Here is a 17,535-nt window from a genome sequence, read left to right on the forward strand (position 1 = left end):
TCTGCAAGTCGAGGACACTCATGTTGACCTCAGTCCTTTAGAGACTTGCTGCCAGGTTTCTGGTGGCAATGCAAGGCCACCAATCAGTCAACGGTTGCTCCCTAATCCAGATTACTGGGTGCTGCCTGGGAAACCTGCCCAGATGTAGGAGCAGGTGAGGTAACACAGACCCTAGAAAGGGGAGAAGAACTCAGCTTCCATGTGGTGAGTTTGTCACAAACACACTTCCCAGACATGAAACCACAGCAGAAGTGTTTTCTGCACAAAACCAGAAACATACAGAACTGAGGAAAAGAAGGAAGGCTAAAAGAGGTAGATGAATAAATACATGGTAGTCTTTCCCACATGAGGGTAAATAGAATTTCTTTAATTAGAGAAATTCATGATTGTAAGAAAAGTGATGGAAATTTTTACTAAAAATATAGATGCAAGAAGATCTATTGGATCTTCATATCATAATCAAGGAGCCAGAGACAATTTTTTTTTGCATTTTATTTTTTAAATATTTATTTATTTATTTATTTATTTATTTATTTATTTATTTATGATAGACAGAGAGAGAAAGAGAGAGAGAGAGAGGCAGAGACACAGGCAGAGGGAGAACCAGGCTCCATACCGGGAGCCCGACATGGGACTTGATCCCAGGACTCCAGGATCACACCCTGGTCCAAAGGCAGGCGCTAAACTGCTGAGCCACCCAGGGATTCCCCCTTTTTTGCATTTTAGAGGCTAGTTTGGTTCCTAAAGCATATCCTAACTGCTCCAAAGCATATCCTACTTATCTTCAACCTGCATGCTCACTTACCAAAGTATTCATTCTTATAGAATAATGATGCAAAAATAATTTTTATGAAAGAACGGCTATGAAATTGTCAGGAATAGCTATTGCTTTGAGGTGTTAGTACATTAATTTTATAAAGATGTGTTTGGAGAGACAGAGAGAGAGGCTGACAAACAGGGAGAAGGAAAGGGAGACACACACACACACACACACACACACACACAGACAGAGACTTAATATTTCTCATTAAACCAGAAATCAGAACAAAGGCCGACAAACTGACAATGCAACATGGTGCTAACATTGGTAGGCGCTCCAGTAATTCATGTTGGTTGGTTTCTGCTCTTAAATTAGCATAACTGGCAGCTGACATGTCATATATTTCAAAGTCACTGCAGGCAGAGGTTCTTAACTTCTGTGAAGGCATGGCTTTTAGCAAATCTCTTGCACATGATCAATGATTGTTTTAAAATTACAAGCTGGAGATAATCACCCTGTATGATCCATTAGAGTTTGGGCCTTTTTTCCTAAATGCTTTTAGAAACAGGAAGGGCATCGTATTAATTCTCCTTGGGATTTCATTAATTTCATGTCACTCATTCCATTAGTTATGTGCTATTTCACATTGCTGTCAATGACACAATGCTAATTTCTTGACACGCACTTTTTTATGGTCCTCACGGATTGTGCTCATTATGGAAAATGGGCTGAATTTTTTATTGGTTTATTCTGAATGAATGATTATATTGAAATAATTCACGTGTAATTGTTGCCAAGAAGATACTTTTGCAAAAGCCTGCGTATTTCTAAAGAAATAGTTTGTTGGGAATAAAACTACAGTATTTGATAGACAATGAATGCAAATAATGTAGTCACAGTTGCCATATTCCCTGGAAATCACATCCCCCACTGTTGTCTCAGAAAATAAAGATTTTTTTTTTACAATCAATCTAATTCCTACTTTTTAAATTTCTACTTTGTAAAACTGCTGATATCAACAACATGTAAAAAGGGTAGAATGTAGGCTCCATATAATTTAAGGTGAAAAACTTGCCTGTAGACTATATGGGTGGAATATGGCAACTATATGTTTAGAAGGATATATAATCACTACGGTGCATTCTGACCTTCAGTATTAACTATCCTGGAACACATTTTGGCAGTTGAACACTATGTTAAACATGGAGTAACCATACCACTCCACAATTCCATTCCTAGGTGCATAGCTGAGAATCGAAAACATATGTCAACACAATAACTTGTATGTGCACATTCACTGGAGCATTGTTCATGACAGCCAAAAAGTAAAGACAACGCTAAGATCCATCGATGGATGAATGGTGAAACGGAATATGCTGAATCCATATAAGGGAATATTATGAAGCCACAAAAAAGGATGAGGTATAGGTACAACCTTTATCATGGATGAGCCTTGAAAACACTATGTTAAGGAAGGCAGTCATGAATAGTTACATACTGTGCGATCCCACCTACATGTAATATCCAGAATTGATACGTTTGTAGAGATAGAAAGTCAATCACTTATCGCCAGGCACTGAGGGAAAAGGTGCGTGGGCAGTGATTAACTACCAAGGGACATGTAGTTTCTTTTTCAGGTGACGAAAGTATTCTGAAATTAGGCAGTGATTGTGCAACTTTGTGTGTATATTAAAATTCACTGAATAGTATGCTAAAAAGGTGAAATTTTCAGTTTATGAATTTTACAGAAAAAAATGAATAAGTAAAAAACTGAAAAATCGATTGATATAAAATAATTAGTGTTGGAATTCCACCAGTATCTTGGCCTTGTACATTTTCTTCTACTTCATGTTAAAACAAGAGGTAGATTGGGATGGATATGAATGGGCTTTTTCAGTTCCTTACTTCTCTGCGACTTGGCGCTTCTGGGTTTGGGTTTGGCAGACACAGATAATGCAGAAACAGGGAGAAGTAAAAATAAAGCAGAACCAGATATTTTGCACAATGAAGTAGCAGAGATTTTGTGTTTTAACGTTTAAAAATTATCACAAGATCCTATTTCTATTTTCCTTTTCTAGACTTTACAACTTTCTGATAATTAATAAGAAATGATACATATAATACTGTCTCTGTTTGAAAGAAAATGGCCAAATAGACTTATGTAAAATCTTCTTCACGTGGAAGGTAAATAAATACATTTTCTAAGTAAGATTCATTATAGTGTAATTGTGAACTTAAAAGCTCTTGGGGTCTGAATTTGGTTTATGCTTGGCAAAAAACAACTTGCTTCTTCAAAGAAAGACATCTATAAGAGGTTTTGAGGTTTTCTAAACATCAAATAGCTCTCATTTGTATGATTTAATTGTAAACAAATAAGAATAAGATTTTAATTTACTTTGACCACCCATGAAAATTTAAGAATTTAAAAGCTGGGTGGGAGAGGGAGAAATAGAGTAGAAAACTATATGTGGAAATTTATTTAGAATTTTTTTGAAACCCATGAAGGGATAATAAAGGAAGACATTTTCTTCAAATGATTTTTTTTCCTTTAAAAAATAAACCTCGCTATGATCAATACAGTTACAATTTCTTTAAAAGGTAAGGACCAATTGAAAATTATTTTATAATTTGGGAACAGCACATTGAATACTTGAGTTTGGCAACACTTTGATTTGGAACAGACATAATGAGACACGCGTCCATGTAATGGTCAAAGTTTTCATACAAGAGGTATAGACATGATACATCATTTTCCTTGTCCTAAATTTTCCCAATGATTCAGGTTGGAAAATACAAGTTTTTTTCTGGACACATTTGGAAGTTCTAGATAAAATGAGAACTTCATAAACAGTACAGTAAACTTTAGTTTTTAATATTAGGCTATACTAAAAGAACATATCTGTTGGGTAAATCAAATGTATTATTCAATTATATCTTACCCAATTTGACTTTTTTAAATCAGTTTGAAGGAAGAAGGAAAAAACTTGTCAGTCCATTTAATGTATCAGCACATTATCTAGATTCTACAGTCATTGAATCAGGGCTCCTTATGCCTTCTGAACTACCACATCTGGCATAATCAGTATTTTGAGTTAGTGCAGTAGCTAACCAATGCATAAAAGGAACATTAGCATTAGATCGTAATTTTATTTGTTATAGGTCAAATCTGCTAAGTGAGAAAATGCATGTGGAAAACCACTGCAAATGGCAAGGGTTGCAGACCCATAAAGCAGGCAGCAAGAATCTATAGTTGCTAAAAAAAAAAAAAAAAAAAAAAAAAAGAAAAAAAAAGAATCTGAGTTGCTTGCCATCCGGATAATTTGTGGATGTAGGCAGGATGCCAGCACCTACTACAGTTCAAAATGAATAGTAATTAAATATATTTCTGTTGAATATTAGTAAATGCAAAGAAAAATAAGAAAGCCTTGAAATGCCATCTCTCTGTAGCCTGCAGATCTTTCTGTAGCCTGTTATATTTATCCATGGATCTGCAATACACTGAGGGATACAGAGGTGTCCTGTCTCCACCAGTGGTTGAACACAGAGTAGGTGTGAGACTGCGTTTTGCTCTTCCCCAATATTCCCCAAATGGCTCCCTACACGGCGTAAATGTGTGGGGCAACAGAATGATACATATAAAGAGATGAAAGTATTCAGGCAGTTTCTGTTGACTTTAGGGGACAGTGTAATATTGTCTTAGGATTGGTTTTGCTTAGTTTTTAATTCCCACAAGCTTCATAGGGAAAGAACCTGCAGTAGAGGCAGGATTTGAGCACATGAGCAAAGTGCACCCTTTGCATCCGCCACCACCAGTGACCAGGCTCTTGAAGATGCTGAGAAGATTCTGGGGGTCTAGGATAATACACAACTAACTTAATTGTTAGATCAAATAAAATATGTCTTTTGATATTACATGGATGTATATTTTTATAAGGGAGTGTTGTGACTTTTAAATTGCATTGCCATTAATGACTGTATAAGAAAATATTTTACAGAGTGGCCATAAATCCCAAATTATGAGTTCCCAAGAAGAGAAAATTGTGTGTGTGTGTGTGTGTGTGTGTATGAAATTTCCTTAATAATAAGTCAAACAGGTGAAAAGAATTTTAAGCCAGATGGAAATAAAGGGTGATTTGGGAATTAACATATTACCTTAATATGTCACGGTTAATTAACCAAAAAAATTTTGTTTATTTTAGTTAATTGGTTTGTGCTTATTCTTTTCAAATTTTATCATGTAGCTAACAGTGTCATTAATCATGTAATTGTAAGTGGGCATCCATTGAGGATCTTTGAGAATGAAGAATAAAGAGAAAACACCCCCCCCCACACACACACACACATCCAAACCCAATGACAATGATGACTCCTAGAAAGAAAGCTGTTGCACATGACACACTGAAATTCATGATACAGGACAATTTAGAGCTGAATTAAACCAGCTTCGCTGGCCTGCCAGAGTGAAGGGGTCACCTTCTTTGACAAGCCTCGCTATCATTAAGTCAGGCGATGTACTCAGCATGTTGCAAGCTTAGCCCTCAGAATGCTGGTGACAGGGGACATGGTGAGAGAATGTATTCCTCGAGTATATGGAATTCAAATTTCAATCCTTAAATATAGCCAGGTAGCAGCTCCAACACTCCATCGTTAGAGGTTAAGGCAATTAAAATTCCTTTTGGTCTCTTTCATATTTTGTTTTGTATCATCTTCTTTCCCTCCTACACTATCATCTGTTAGGAGGATGCTGTATTACATAAATCTGGTAACTGCTTCCATCAATTAAAAAAAAACGATACCTCGAACCTAAATTATACCTTTATCCTTCCTAGGGCTGTCACTGCAGACATCAATTCGATAAGGGGGAAAAACAATAGATTTGAACTTTGTGCTAAATGTAAAATTTGAGGATTATATGATGTGTTCTTTGCAATTGTTTCATTCATGGGGTGAGGGACTTGAAAATATCAAATCTTCATCTTATGTGATTATGCCAAATTACATTACCCTAAAGATAGTAATAGGAGTGGCTGGTCCCAAAGGTATCTTTTTGGTGGAACATTCCAATTCTAATTGTGGACAAATTGAATTTACCGGGGACTTGGCACCTGAAATTTCAGACAGAAGAAGAGACAAGTAACCAACAAACAAATATATATGTTTCTTTTGACAAACTAGATTCTGAAGAGGAGTGTGTGTGCATGGGTGTGCAGACATGCGTGTTAAACAGGAGATAAACGTCCTCCGAGCAAAAGAGAGAGGCGTGTTTGGAGCACCGCACCATCTATTGGAAGAGAAAGAGGGGAGCTGCAAATGAAAGCCGTGTAAGTAATTTTAAATAACCTCTTAGCCACATGAAAGAAAGGGAAAAGGACACACAGGTGAAATTAATGACAACCAGTTCACCAAGAATATGCATACAGCATCCCAGCAAGCAGAAGCTAAGATGAAATGATTTGAATGTCTCACTTTTGAATAAAATGAATGTTTTATTTTGAATGTTTCGCACTAAGTCTTCCCCGAGGTCTCAATTGGGACTGAGCACCTGCGGAAGCTCCCGCCATGTGAGGCTAGTGCCATCTTCTCCTGAACAACTCTAAGTCTGCTTGTGCCATTGATACTGTACGATCCTACCAACGAGCCATGCCACCCTCATACCTTCATTACTCTAGCTGTTAAAAACAGGATTATATTTCCAATTTGGAACCATTTACGGTTGATTATGACCAATAAAACTTGGCATGATCTCCACACCTACATTAGGATGATACTAGTTCTCACAGGCCTGTAATCACTGATGACTTGCTGCTAAATGTCCTTAATATCGTGATTGAAATGTGTTTGATAAGGCCCTGTGATGGGATTAGCAATGAAGCCAATTAATTTTCAGAAAATTGACAGATGTTGTTAACCTGCAGCTCATTTCCCATTCTCCTCTGCGAACACAACACTGATCTGGCTTAAGAATCTACCCAACATGGGGAGTGACTGTATCATTTTTGTAGAGGTTAGTCCTGAAGTTCGACTCTCCAGCAAACAGAACCTGAGGTGGAGAGCTGTCTCTGCGGGTACTTACTGGGAAGCACTCTCGTGATGAACTCTCCTGGGATTGAAGGAAGTGGGAGTGAGCTACACAGGTACAGCAGAGCTCTTGGCAAAGTTCATGGAGAGCTCCGAAGCCATGGGGGGCCTTTTGCTAGTGTCCCCAATCCAGGTGATATCAGCCGGGCATTGAATGTGAGCTGCACCTGCAGTGGGACATACAGGTGGGCAACACTCTTGTGCCACAGAAGGAGCTCTTGCAAAGGTTCTCAGCCAGCAACGCTGCCAGATGCTGGAGAACAGAACCTCTGGTTTCTTGTCGGCCCATTTGGGGCCAGTATAATAGAATGCCACAGACTGGACAGCTTATAAACAACAGACATTTATTTCTCACAGTTCTGGAGGCTAGAAGTCTGGTAGCAAGGTGCCAGCAGATTCCAGGGCTGGAGAGGAGCTGGTTGCTGGCTCACAGAGGGCAACTTCTTGCTGTGTCCCACATGGCAGGAGCAGTGAGGGAGCTCTCTAAGGTCTCCTCCTAAGGACCCTAATCCTATTATGCCCTCTTGAAGGCCCCACCTCCTAACACCATCACCTTGGGGGGTAGGTTTCAAAATATGAATTTTGAGGCGGGGACACAAACATTCTGCACATCACATTCTGGGGGTATCTGGACAAGGACCACAGTGCATCTGAGATGATGCATAGTATAATCCAGTCCTTCCCGACCTGTCTCCGATCCCTTCTGAAAAATAAGAGATTACATAGAGCATTGAGGTCAACAGATAAGGCTGCAGCAGTAGGAGGTCTTAGCTCTCTGGTCCTGAAGATGAGGGGTGTCAACACGTTGGCACACCCACAGCCTACTCATGACATGTGATGGTAACTTGATACAACGGTGGGAAATTCCCATTAAAAGAGATCTCATTCTTCTTGTAGAGAAATGGGCAGGATGTCCAGTTCTGACCTATGTGATGGAGAGTCCCCTGGGGAAATGCCTGACCTATAGAAAGTTGCCAGTGGCAATGAAAACGTGCACAGTCCTCCCATATAGCAATTTGTTGAGAGAGAGAGAGACAGAACACAGAAGGTAAACAAACTAGGGTAGGTACTATTGATAATGGACTCTGAAGATTTAAAAATATTTAATTATACTCTGTTTTCAGAACTGCAAGGTCAGCCAGGGAATTAAAATGGTAACTGTCAATGCGCTGGTGTGGCAGTGATTTTTATCTCTTTTTCTTCCCTGCATTTATTCAAGTTGAACAATACGCTTTCAGCAATATACCTGTGAGATTAAGGAGTATTTTAACTCCATTTTAAGATTAGAAGAAGGAATGAGAGGGAACTCCTTTGACCCAGCCTGCAGACGAGGAGAGTGGGTTAGAGCAGGCTGTGAAATGGCCAGAACTGCCTTGAAAATCAGCAGTGCAGCACGGGACTTGGACCAGCAGCTTTAGTGTTTGGTGAAAAAGCTCTGGGCTGTAAGCATCTACAGTAATTGAAAACACAACTCTACCCCCGAGGATCGGTACCAGGTCTTGGGAATCCCAAGCATGTCATACTTGTTTCCCCAGCTCCATGGCCACGTTATTCACCTTACGCTATGTCTCAGGAATGGACAATTTGGAGAAATAAGGCAAAATGCTGAAAATTTGTATTTGTTTTATCTTGTTTTAAGATAAACATATGCTTTGTTTAGTTGCAGGGATGCTGGCCTGGTGTTTAACTACCACTTGGTTCAGCAGGGATGGATTTTTCTTCCTCAGGCTTATTTCTTAAACAGTTATTCACTTGAGTAACTGTGTTTCTGAAGCAATTTTGATCATGTCATTGGACACAGCTAAAGTAAGACAGGCTGACTGGGGCCTTTTTGTTTCTTACTATGGGTAATTGCTATTTCTACAAATGTCAAAAAGTGCCATGTTTTCACAGAGCTGTGAACAACACTGTCAATTCAAGGGCAGCAAAATGTGAAAACTATTTCAGTGCTTTATGGATACTGATTTAGGAATAAACAATAGGATTTCATAGTTAATACTCAGTATTCTCTCTTATAAATCTAGTGCTTCTAAGCCACAGATACCCATTAATACGGAGGATCTAGAAAAATGGCCAAGATAGTGTCTTGATAATTGCTTACAGAAAATAATCATGACTTTCTTTAGTTCTTTTTTTTTTTTTTAAGATTTTATTTATTTATTCATGGGAGACACACAGAGAGAGGCAGAGACCCAGGCAGAGGGAGAAGCAGGCTTCCTGTGGGGATCCCAATGCAGGACTCGATCCCAGGACCCCAGGATCATGCCCTGAGCCAAAGGTAGATGCTTAACCACTGAGCCGCCCAGGTTCCCCTTTCTTAAGTCCTTCATTAGTTATTACACACTGGGCCTGCCCCATCATATGCAATCAAGAGAATATCCTAAATTCAACTCACATTTCTAGTCAGCTTCTGTGTTAAAGTAGTTTCTTTCTTTCTTTCTTTCTTTCTTTCTTTCTTTCTTTCTTTCTTTCTTTCTTTCTTTCTTTCTTTCTTCTTTCTTTCATGCTAAGGTAATAAAGTGGAAGGTGTTGAGTGGCAGGTATGTCCACAAGGAGATTATAATCCAGGCCAAAAATTTAGAATCAGTGGCTGCTGGTGAAGTCATGAAATAGTCCTGGAATATTTACTTCTGTGGCCTAGTGCTCAAACAATTCACACTTAAATCAGCAAAGATTCGGTGCCAACACTGAGCAAAACACGGCTATGGGCTAGTAAGGGATGAAATTTAATTTCCTTCCTCCATTCGGGGGGAAATCAGAAAAAAACTCCTTTGGATCTAGAAGAGAGGAGTGAACAGGAGATTTTTTTGCATGCAGATGAGAAGGGAGTATGGGATTTTCCCTTGATACTTTCACTCCTAGAAGGACAGGTGCTTGTCTTGGGCTTTGCCAGGAGCCATGCTGGCCCCATTGGCCCTGCTCACCCCTGTTGCTTCCTGGCAGGATCTGCCACCTGCGCAGTCCTTGTGAACCAGTGATTACACACAAAAGGCAGCTGAAGATGAGCTTTGCATAGCTCAGTGGCAAGCCTGCTGATGGCCTCATACCACAGGATGGAATGCAATGTGGCTTGAAAAGGAAGATTCATGATTATCATAAGCAGATCTTCCCATTTTAAGGTGGCTTCTGCAAGGACCTTACTCTTTCAAGGGCAGGAAGACCAAGATCTACACTCCCTGATCCTGTAGGTTCCTTCTATGAGGGTCAGAATTTGGGAGCTAGAACAGGGTCAGGGAGCTAGAACAGCACTGGAGAGCTAGATCTATTTACCCCCAAGTATTAGTCTCTGGTGTATGTTCTTCATGCCTCTTCTGGTTTTTGTTTGCTTTTTTTTTTTTTTCTGATAATTAAAGTGCAGATAAAATGATACAGAAGCTACATCATTATCTTCAGCATTCTTAAAACCCATGCCAGGGATCCCTGGGTGGCGCAGCGGTTCGGCGCCTGCCTTTGGCCCAGGGCACGATCCTGGAGACCCAGGATCGAATCCCGCATCGGGCTCCCGGTGCATGGAACCTGCTTCTCCCTCTGCCTATGTCTCTGCCTCTCTCTCTCTCTCTCTCTGTGTGACTATCATAAATAAATAAAAATTAAAAAAAAAATTAAAAAAAAAAAAGCCATGCCAGGTTCTGCAGCCTGAGCTGGTCCAGGTGGTAGACCTCTTTGCAGTAAAAATGAAGCAGCAAAAGGAAGTGAGCTCTCTCAGTTGAGAATCCATGAACCCTGCTGCCTTTCCGGCTATGGTGGAGAAGGGCAAAGGGTAAACAGAAGTCATACTATCTTCTATAACTTGAAAATCTTCACTGTCCTACCATGTTATTTCAATCATAAGATAGAGTGCAAATATCATGCTTTTTCTGTAAAATCCAACTGGATAGATTTTTTTTTTTTTTTTGTGAAATCTTGATCAAGGCCAGGGCCCTTTTCCCTTACTGGTTTGTTTTCTTTTTCTTATTAAATTTTAAAATGAGATCATTAGTTATTTGCCTAAAAATTACATTGCATTTTTTTGGCAAACGTTTTTCTTATGACTTTACCATACTTTTAAGTTAAATGTTTGTATAATTGTATTTAAGGTATATAGACTTATGTCCAGCTTAGAAAGAGCTTCCCTACTCTATTATTTTTAAAAGATTTTATTTATTTATTCATGAGAGACACAGAGAGAGAAGCAGAGACAGAGGCAGAGGGAGAAACAGGCTCCATTCAGAGATCCCAATGTGGGACTCGATCCTGGGACTCCAGGATCATGCCCTGGGCTGAAGGCAGGTGCTAAACCTCTGAGCCACTCTGGCATCCCCCTACTCCATGCTTATAGAGAAAAGCTTTCCTCTATAACTTTGTAAGTTTATTTTTAAAAGTTTAATATTTATATCTCTGGGAATTTATTTTCATATAAGAAATGAATTATAAATCTAATGTCGGGATCCCTGGGTGGCGCAGTGGTTTGGCGCCTGCCTTTGACCCAGGGTGCGATCCTGGAGACCCGGGATCAAATCCCACGTCGGGCTCCCAGTGCATGGAGCCTGCTTCTCCCTCTGCCTGTGTCTCTGCCTCTCTCTCTCTCTCTCTCTGTGACTATCATAAATTAAAAAAAAAAAAATTAGGGATCCCTGGGTGGCGCAGCGGTTTGGCGCCTGCCTTTGGCCCAGGGCGCGATCCTGGAGACCCAGGATCGAATCCCACGTCGGGCTCCCGGTGCATGGAGCCTGCTTCTCCGGTGCATGGAGCCTGCTTCTCCCTCTGCCTATGTCTCTGCCTCTCTCTCTCTCTCTCTCTGTGACTATCATAAAAAAAAAAAAAAAAAAAATCTAATGTCATTTTTTAAAAAAAATTGGTAAAACAGTTTCCCTAACACATTTAATGAATACAGGATTAAATATAGAATGAATATACACTCAAATAAATCCAATTACTTGCACAAAGCAAAACAAAACTATAATGCAAATTAAAGCCACCATGAGGAAGGGGGATAAAATATATAATTGTGGGGATTTTATGCATTTTAACTCAGTGAGTATTACCATTATTATTATATCTTATTAATTGTTATCATAAAGTTAATTTTAAGCAAGGAGCTGATAAATAGGAAGAGGGTAGAGAGGTCAATACAAAGGAGGCAAGAACTCAGCCTTAAGCGCCTAAGAGCAATTAACGATTAAAACCTGCAAGCAAAATAATTCATTATATCTATTAGAATAAAAATATACAGGCTCTTGACAGCTTTGTGGTAGAAAAGATGAAAAAGATATATTTTAAAAGGCTGAAAATATGAAATTCAAATGGTTTTATAAATTTAAAACAAGCAGCAGATAAGAAGATACATTTGATATTTCTGTATTAGAAAAGAAGTTTATTATTCAAAGGATATAAAGAATACCTATTCTATTGATTTCCTTCTGCTTCTCTAGCAACGTACCAAAAATTCAGTGGATTAAAAGAATACAATCTCTTATCTTATAGTTCAGAAGGTCAGAGGTTCAAAAGTGGTCTCACTGGGCTAAAGTTAAGTTGTTAGCAGGCCTGTGTTCCTTTCTGCCAAATCTGAGGTGTATTCCTGTTATTGTCTTTCAAACTTCTAAAGCCCATCTAAGTTTCTTGCTTCAGGGCAGTTTCTCCATCTTCAAGGCCAGCAATAGTTGTTATGGTCTTTCTAAGGATCCCATTTCTCTGGATCTGACTCTTTTGACTCTTCCTCATGTAAGTACCCTTATGATTATATTGGGCCCAGCTGGATAATCCAGGATAATTTCTGCATTTTAAGGTTAGCTGGGTAATTCCTCCTGAAAAAACTTTTGCAAATATACCCAAATGGATCCATACAAAAATATTTACTGTAACATCCTTCAAATGAGAATGGAAAGATTAAAAATGTTATAATATTCACACAATAAAATACCCACATTAGCTAGAAAGATCAAGATTAGTCAATATGTTTAAATCTTAAAAGCAATGTTGAGGGTGCAAAGGACTGCAGACAGGGTAGCAAGAAAAACAACAGAATGAGAAGACAGAAGAATTTATCCCAAATAAAGGAACAAGATAAGACCATGGCCAGAGATTTAAGTGAAACCTATATGAGTAACATGCCTGATAGAGAATTTAAAGCAACAATCAAGGCTACTCACTGGGCTTGAGAAAAGAATAGAGACATTAGTGAAACCCTTACCACTATGATAACATAGTTAAAAAATAGTCAGAGGTGAAGAGTACAATAAATGAGATTAGAAACATGCTTGATACAATGAACAGCAGGCTGGGTAAAGCAGAGGAACAAATTAATGATCTAGAAGACAAAGTAATAGAAAGTAATGAAGCTAAAGAAAAGAGAGAAAGCAGAATCACGCAACATGAGAATAGACTTGGGGAACTTGGGGACTCCATTAAACAGAATAACATCCATATTATAGGAGTCCCGGAAGAAGAAGAGAGAGAAAAGGAGGCATAAAGTTTATTTGTAGAAAGAATAGCTGAAAACTTCCCTAATCTAAGGAAGGAAACAGACATGCAGATCCAGGAGACACAAAGAACTCCCATTAAAATCAATTAAAATCTTAAAAAAAAAAAAAGGCTATAATAAGAGACAAAGAAAGGCATATAATAATAAAGAGGTCAATCCAATAAGAAGTTATAACAATTGTAAATATTTATGCACCCAACACGAGAGCACCCAAATACATAAAATAATTAATAATAAACATAAAGGATCAAATCAATCGTAATACAATAATAGTAAGTGACTTTAACAGCCCAATTACATCAATGGACAGATCATCTAAACAGAAAATCGACAAAGAAACAATGGCATTGAATGACACACTGGGCCAGATGGACTTAACAGATACATTCAAACATTCCATCCTATAACAGCAGAATTTACATTCTTTTCAAGTGCACGTGGAACATGCTCCAGAATAGATCACATATGAGGCCACAAAGAGGCTTCATGAATTCAAGAAGACTGTGGTCATACCATGTATCTTTTCTGACCACAATGCTGTGAAACTAGAAATCAATCACAAGGAAAATCTGGAAAGACTGAAAATATATGGGAGTTAAAAAACATGCTACTAAACAGTGAATGGGTCAACCCCACATAAAAATTTTAAAAAATATACATAGAAACAAATGAAAATGAAAATACAATGGTCAAAACTTTTAGGATGAAGCAAAAGGAGTTCTAATAAGAAAGTATATAGCTATGTGTCCTACTTCAAGAAGCAAGAACAACTTCAAATAGACAACCTAACCTTACACCTAAAGAAACTAGAAAAAGGAACAAAAAATGAAGCTTAGAGCCAGCAGAACAAAGGTAATAATAAAGATTAGAGTATAAATAAATGGCATAGAAAGTAAAAAAAAACAAAAAAAAAACTATGAAACAGATCAATGAAATCAGGAGCTTATTCCTTGAAAAAATTAATAAAATTGATAAACATCCCAGGTTTATCAAAAAGAAAAGAGAAAGGACCCAAATAAATAAAATTGTGAATGAGAGAAGGGAAATAACAACCAAACCACAGAAATACAAATGTTTATAAGAAAATATTATCAAAAACTATGTGCCAATAAACTGGACAACCTAGAAGAAATGAACACATTTCTAAAAACATATAAACAACCAAAATTGAAACACGAAGAAATAGAAAATTTGAACATACCTATAAGAAGCAAAGAAATTGAATCAGTAATCAAAAATCTCCCAACAAGCAGAAGTCCAGGACAAGATGGTTTCACAAGTGAATTCTACTAAACATTTCAAGAAGATTTAATACTCATTCTTCTCAAACTATTCCAAAAAAATACAAGAGAAAGGAAAATTTCCAGATTCATTCTATGAGGTCAGCATTACCCTCATACCAAAAACCAGATAAAGAAACCACTAAAAAAGAGAACTACAGGCCAATATTCTGATGAACATAGATAGATACAAAAATCTTCAACAAATTACCAGCAAACAAAAATCCAACAATATATTAAAAGAATCATTTGGTATGATCATTTGTTCCTGGGTTGCAAGGGTATTTCAATATTCACAAATCAATCAATGTGATACATCACTTTAATAAAAGAAAGGATAGAAACCATATGATCATTTCAATAAATGTGGAAAAAGCATTTGACAAACTACAACATCAATTCACGATAAAAACCCTCAAGAAAATAGGTTTAGAAGGAACATATCTCAACATAATAAGGCCATATATGACAAACCCAGAGTGAACATCATACTCTATGGTGAAAAACTGATAGCCTTTTCTCTAAGGTCAGGAACAACAGGAATGTCCACTCTCACCACTTTTATTCAAGATAATACTGGGAGTCCTAACCACAGCAATCAGACATCAGAAAAAATAAAAGGCACCCAAATTGGCAAGGAAGAAGTACAACGTTCACTGTTTGCAAATGACATGATACTATCTATAGAAAACCTGGAAGACCACCAAAACACTGCTGGGACTGAGAGATGAATTCAGTAAAGGCACAGGATACAAAATCAATGAACAGAGATCTGTTGCATTTTTATACAATAATAATGAAGCAACACAGAGAAATTATGAAAATAATCCTGTGTACAATTGCACCAAAAATAATAAGATGCCTAGGAATAAACTAGCCAATGAGGTGAAAGAACTGTACTCTAAAAACTATAAAAGATTGATGAAAGGAATTGAAGATGACACATAGAAATGGAAAGACATTCCATGCTCATGGATTGGAAGAACAAATATTGTTAAAATGTCTATAGTACCCAAGGCAATCTACACATTTAATGCCATCCCTACCAAAATACCAACAGCATTTCTCACAGAGCTAACACAGACAATCCTAAAATTTGTATGGGACCACAAATGACCCCAATTAGCTAAAGCAATCTTGAAAAAGAAAAGTGAAACTGGAGGCCTCACAATTCCTGACTTCAAGTTACATTATAAAACTGTAGTGATCAAGACAGTGTGGTACTGGCATAGAAACAGACACACAGACCAATGGAGCAAAATAAAAAACCCAGAAATGGACTCACTACTCTATGGACAACTAATCTTTGACAAAGCAGGAAAGAATATCTAATGGAAAAAAGACAATCTCTTCAACAAATGGTGTTGGGGAAAGTCAACAACTACATGCAGAAGGATGAACCTGGGGCACTTTCTTACACTATACACAAAAAACAAACTCAAAATGGTTATAAAGACCTAAATGTGAGACTTGCAACCATAAAAATCCTGGAAAAGAACACAGGCTTTAACTTCTTTGACACTGGCCCTAGCAACTTCTTTCAAGATATGTCTCCTGAGGCAAAGGAAACAAAAGCAAAAATAAACTATTTTGACTACATCAAAATAAAAAGCTTCTGCACAATGAAGGAAACAGTCAACAAAACTAAAAGGCAACCTACAAATGGGAGAAGATATTTGCAAAGAACACATCTGAAAAAGGTTTAGGATCTAATATATATATAAAGAACTTATACAATTCAACAACCAAAAAACAAATAATCCTATTTAAAAATAGGCAGAAGACATGAACAGATATTTCTCCAAAGAAGATGTACGGATGGCCAACAGACACATGAAAAGATGCTCACCGTCACTCATCATCAGGAAAATGCAAATCAAAACCACAGTGGGATACCACCTCACACCTGTGGGATTGGCTAAAATCAATAACACAAGGGACGCCTGGGTGGCTCAGCGGTTGGGTGTGTCTGCCTTGGGCTCAGGGCATTATCCTGGAGTCCCAGGATCGAGTCCCTCATCGGGCTCCCTGCATGGAGCCTGCTTCTCCCTCTCCCTCTGCCTGTGTCTCTGCTCCTCTCTTTCTGTGTGTCTCATGAATAAATAAATAAAATACTTAAAAAAATAAAATAAAATTAACAACACAAGAAACAACAGGTGTTGGCGAGGATCTGGAGAAAGAAGGAAACTTCTTGTATTGCTGGTGGGAATGCAAGCTGGTGCAGCCACTCTGGAGAATAGTATGGAGGTTCCTCAAAAAGTGAAAAGTAGAACCATCCTATAACCCAGTCATGGCACTACTGGGTATTTACCCAAAGAATACAAAAACACTAATTCCAAGGAATATGTGCACCCTGATGTTTACAGCAGCTTTATCTACAATAGCCAAGATATGGAAACAACGCAAGTGTCCATTGACTGAGGAATGGATAAGAAAGAGGTTTTATCTATATTCCATATATATATATATATGGAATATGTATGTGTGTATATCCATATTCCACATATATTCCATGTATACACACACACACACACACACATATATATATATATATAATGGAATATTACTCCATCACAAAAAAGAATGAAATCTTTGCATTCATAGCCACATGAATGGAGCTGGAATGTATTGTGCTAAGTGAAATAAGTGAGAGAAAGACAAATGTCATATGATTTCACTCATATATGGAATAAGAAACAAAACAAACAAGGCAAAGGGGAAAGAAATAGAGAGGCAAACCAAGAAATAGACTCTTAACTCTAGAGAACACACGGATGGCTATGAGAGGGGAGGTGGGAGGGTTAGGTAGGGGATGGGCCTTAAGTAGTGACCTTGTGATGAGCACTGGGTGTTGTACAGAAGTGTTGAATCACTATACTATACACCTGAAACTAATATTACCTGCCCTGTATGTTAAATAACTGGAATCTAAATGAAAACTTAAAGAAAAAATATTG

At 37.9% G+C, this 17,535-nt stretch overlaps 1 pseudogene; it reads right to left on the reverse strand.

The window, feature by feature from the left end:
- Window positions 1-6,886: 6,886 nt before the first annotated feature.
- The window catches only part of LOC111094191, a 37,655-nt pseudogene continuing 27,006 nt past the window's right edge, over window positions 6,887-17,535 (reverse strand).

The sequence above is a fragment of the Canis lupus genome, chromosome 2, assembly GCF_011100685.1.
Source record: "Canis lupus familiaris isolate Mischka breed German Shepherd chromosome 2, alternate assembly UU_Cfam_GSD_1.0, whole genome shotgun sequence".
NCBI classification, from domain to species: domain Eukaryota; kingdom Metazoa; phylum Chordata; class Mammalia; order Carnivora; family Canidae; genus Canis; species Canis lupus.